This window comes from Scylla paramamosain, chromosome 22, assembly GCF_035594125.1.
Source record: "Scylla paramamosain isolate STU-SP2022 chromosome 22, ASM3559412v1, whole genome shotgun sequence".
Lineage (NCBI taxonomy): Eukaryota > Metazoa > Arthropoda > Malacostraca > Decapoda > Portunidae > Scylla > Scylla paramamosain.
The window spans coordinates 8,198,416-8,203,415 of NC_087172.1; the positions used below are offsets into that span (position 1 = coordinate 8,198,416).

Here is a 5,000-nt window from a genome sequence, read left to right on the forward strand (position 1 = left end):
GTAGGAGCCGCAATGATAATTTTGAATTTAGAGTGATGAGTGTGTTTCTAATTAGGTGCTTGTAATTTTGTGTGAAGAAGGAGAGTTGTCTTTAGAGGGCAGGCTGTGACTGCCCCCTAGTGTTGTGAGACAAAAAGGGAAACGTTCAGCGAGATCATAGCTGGGTTTAATGATACGTTCACAGCATCGACTGATCCAGTGCTTTAGACCTCACTGGGAGTAATTATCGTTTCAGCAGGTGCTTACTGCCTTCTACTCCTGATTTTCCTTGAAATGACAACTGCTTCCGTTTCAGAGACCCGTCTCTGTGTGCCGAGCGCATCACAGAGGTGATAGTGGCATGGAGGCGTACATTCCTCACTCTTTTTCTTGACCTAAACCTTCCAAACCTTGGTTTAACACAGCCTGTTCTCGTGCTATACATGATAGAGAGGTAGACCACAAAAGATACTTGAGCCTTCCATCACCAGAATGTCATGAGCTTTATTTCTGCCCTGAACCATGCTAAGTATGTTGTCCAACCAGCTAAAAACTTCTTCATCAATAGAAAATGTCAAAATCTTTCAAGATCTAACTCTCCTCGTGACTTCTGGTATTTAGCCAAAAATATCTCCAATAACTTTGCTTCTTTTTTCCCTTCTTTATTTCATGCAGATGGCATTACTGCTATCATATCTATGTCTAAAGCTGAAATCTTTGCTCAAACATTTGCTAAAAACTCTACCTTGGACGATTCAGGGTTTGTACCTCCCTCTCCTCCACCCTCTGACAACTTCATGCTATCTATTAAAATTCTTCGCAATGATGTTTTCTGTGCCCTCGCTGGCCTAAGCCCTCCGAAGGCTTATGGACTTGATGGGGTCACTTCTATTGTTCTCCGAAACTGCGCCTCCGTGCTTGCACCTTGACTAGTCAAACTCTTTCAACTCTGTCTGTCGACATCTACCTTTTCTCCTTGCTGGAAGTTTGCTTACATTCTGCCTGTTCCTAAAGAGGGTGACCGTTCTAATCCCTCAAACTTTCGTCCTATTGTTTTAATTACCTGCCTATCTAAAGTTTTTTAATATATCCTCAACTGGAAGATTCTTAAACATCTACCACTTCAAAACTGACTGCCAGTATGGGTTCCGTCAAGGCTGCTCTACTGGTGATCTGGTTTTTCTTGTCCTGGTCATAGATTTTGGTGAAACCTTTGCTGTTGTCTTAGGCATATCAAATGCTTTTGATAGAGTCTGGCACAAAGTTTTGATTTCCAAACTACTATCCTACGTCTTCTATCCCCCTCTCTGTAACTGTATCCCAAGTTTCCTTTCTGAGCGTTCTATTGCTGCTGTGGTAGACGGTCACTGTTCTTCTCCTAAATCTATTAACAGTGGTGTTCCTCAGGGTTCTGTCCTGTCACCCACCCTCTTCCTATTATTTATCAATGATCTTCTAAACTAAACTTCTTGTCCTATCCACTCCTACGCTGATGATACCACCCTGCACTTCTCCACGTTTTTTCATAGACGTCCAACCCTTCAGGAAGTAAAGAGTTCATGCAGAGAAGCCACAGAACGCCTGATTTCAGATCTCTCTAAAATTTCTGATTGGGACAGAGCAAACTTAGTATTGTTCAATGCCTCAAATACTCAATTCCTTTGTCTATCAACTCATAAGAACATGAGAAATAAGGGAAGCTGCAAGAAGCGACCAGTCTTATACGTGGCAGTCCCTGTATGAAATATACCTACCTATTTCCATCTATTATCCCCATCCATAAACTTGTTTAATCTTCTCTTAAAGCTCTTTAGTGTCCTAGCACTAACAGCATGATTACTGAGTCCGTTCCACTCATCTACCACTGTATTTGAAAACCAATTTCTTCCTATCTCTTTCTTAAACCTAAATTTTTCAAGCTTGAACCCGTTATTTCTTGTTCTACCCTGGTTGCTGATCCTACGAATTTTGCTTACATCCCCCTTGTTATAACCCTTATACCACTTAAAGACTTCTATTAGGTCCCCTCTTGATATACGTCTCTCTAAAGAATGTAAACTTAACAGCTTCAATCTCGCCTCGTAAGGAATACTCCTCATCCCCTGTATCCTTTTAGTCATTCTCCTCTGTACTGATTCTAATAGACCTATATCTTTCCTGTAATGTGGGGACCAGAACTGCACAGCGTAGTCTCAACACAACCTTCCAGATAACTATCCCCTGTTCTTCAGTGACACTCAGCTGAACATCCTCGGTCTGTCCTTTTTCTTATAATCTAAACTGGAAGCTTAACATCTTATCTCTGGCTAAAACAGCTTCTATGAAGTTAGGTGTTCTGAGACGTCTTCGCGAGTATTTCTCACCCCCACCCCTCAGGCTAATTCTTCACAAGACTCTTATCCGTCCATGTATGTATGGGGTATGCTTCACATGTCTTGACTGGGGGGTGATTCCAGTCATACCGCTCTTTTAGACAGGGTGGAATCAAAAGCTTTTCGTCTCTGACTGTCTTCAGCCTCCCTCTCTTCGCCGCAATGTTGCATCTCTAGCTATCTTGTACCGCTATTTTCATGCTAAGTGCTCTTGTGATCTTGCTAAATGCATGCCTTCCCTCCTCCCACAAGAATCTTCTTTCTCTCACCTCTTTTCTGTCCACCTCTCTATTGCAAGAGTTAACCAGTATTCTCAATCATTCATCCCTTTCCCTGATAAATTCTGGAACTCCCTGCCTGCTTCTGTATCCACCTTCCTATGACTTGAGTTCCTTCAGGAGGGAGGTTTCAAGACAGTTATCCTTCAACTTTTGACTACCGCTTTGGATCCTGTTCAGAAACCGGTATCTCAGTGGCCTTTTTTTTTTTTTTCATTTTTATTTATTTATTTATTTTTTTTTACCCTTGGCCGGTGTCCCTTCTACATAAAGAAAAGAAAAAAGAAGAAAAAAAAAGATATATATATATATATATATATATATATATATATATATATATATATATATATATATATATATATATATATATATATATATATATATATATATATATATATATATATATATATATATATATATATATATATATATATATATATATATATATATATATATATATATATATATATATATATATATATATATATATATATATATATATATATATATACTTTTATTGTGCCCATTATGTGTTTTTTGCTCTTATTTTAAAGTTTATATATCTTTTTATATTGTACTAAATATAAAAGTATATGTTTTAGTTTGCAGATGCCTTCTGTGAAGGTTGAAAGAGATGTAAGTTATAAAGCGAAATAAAGAAAGAACTTTGGATGCTCCCCTTGCTCACCTTTATTGTCTCGGAACTTCGTCACTATCTATGAATCTATGTATCTGTTTATAAATGTATATCTTTCTTTCTCTCTCTCTCTCTCTCTCTCTCTCTCTCTCTCTCTCTCTCTCTCTCTCTCTCTCTCTCTCTCTCTCTCTCTCTCTCTCTCTCTCTCTCTCTCTCTCTCTCTCTCTCTCTCTCTCTCTCTCTCTCTCTATATATATATATATATGACAACAATGACTAGTGATAAGCAATATAAAAAAATAATAAAAATGTGGGACATTAATGATAACCTTCAAGTTTCTTACTGTGATACTTTAGTGTCATGCGTTATTTATTTATTTATTTTATTTTTTTCCGACTGTCAAGTTACCTTGATGTGACGAAGGATGAAGAATTTGTCTCTGACAGCAATGAAGACAACTTGACGGAGGCCACATTATTCGAATTGTTCAAACGACAAGAGTACTCAAGTCGCGGAGCCAGGAAAGCACCGCCAAGGGCTTGTGGGGCCAAAAAGACGGAACCTGAGGAAATTATACGTATATTTATGTTTGGGCCCACACATTATATTAATATTGATATTATTATTATTATTATTATTATTAGTAGTAGTAGTAGTAGTAGTAGTAGTAGTTAATTGACTACAAAATTGTACAAAAGTGTCACATTATTTTATAGTGGTTGTAGTCTATAACTTTTTATGACCATATGAACTAACAATGTAAAACTTAATCTTGAAATAGAAACCGAAAGCCAGCAACTTGCAACTTAATCACAACAGATCCCAAAAGCCAGCAATTTAAATCCTAATCATAAAATAGATCCAGAACACCAGCAACTTAAAACATGATCTTAAAATAAATCCTAAGAAGCAAGCAACTAAGAAAATATCCTTAAAATAGATCGAATATAATCTTAAGATATTCCTACAAACCAAATTTTTGTAATCTTAGCTTTTCTTATAAAGATGACCTTAAAATTCAGAAACCAATTTTCAGCTTAAAAATTTCCAGTGATTCATTACATGGAAATTATTTTGCAAGCCAACAAATATAAGTAAAAATGTAAAAATGTATAAAACAACTTGCATACCGAAACAAGTCATTCTGCCTTTTGTAAATCATCACTGCTGTGTTATTAAAATACCCAAAAACAGTAACTATTTACATATATAATACCATATCATACGCATAGTCAGACAGTTCTGGGATACTATTAGTTACATCCATAAGACTATTGATACTTGAAAAGCTTTACGTTACGTTTCCGTTTACGTTGTCGTTTCCGACAAACATCAGGCAAGGGACACCTGTTCCTCAGACTGTATTACACTTCCATCACATGAACAAATTCTCAGCTCGACAGTCGTTCAACCTCGACTTCAACTTATGTGACATGAATCTTGTAGTCTAGTGAGCGCCTGTTTGAAGTCTGGAATTTGTACTTTGTTGATATTAGTCATATTAGACCTGTGCAAAAAAACTTTTTTTTTTCTATTTTCATACTTTACTACTTTTTCCCAAGCTTTTTGACCTGAAAAGCCAAAACTCACACCCTTTTTTATCTAGGATGTATGGAAGCATTGCCGCATGGAGGCTAAAGTCTTCTGCTTTCTATCTTACCAACAGGGCCAATTTTGAGGCATTTTTAAGCATATTATGTGGTATATATTTTTTTTCTATTGAAGGTAGAGCA

At 36.7% G+C, this 5,000-nt stretch overlaps 1 long non-coding RNA gene across 1 annotated transcript in view; it reads right to left on the minus strand.

Annotated features, from left to right (window-relative positions):
• Positions 1-3,742: 3,742 nt before the first annotated feature.
• The window catches only part of LOC135111852 (uncharacterized), a 33,906-nt gene continuing 32,648 nt past the window's right edge, over positions 3,743-5,000 (minus strand). The window contains exon 3 of the long non-coding RNA XR_010273923.1: positions 3,743-3,829. This is a non-coding gene — a long non-coding RNA (uncharacterized LOC135111852). The remainder of the gene's footprint in view (positions 3,830-5,000) is intronic.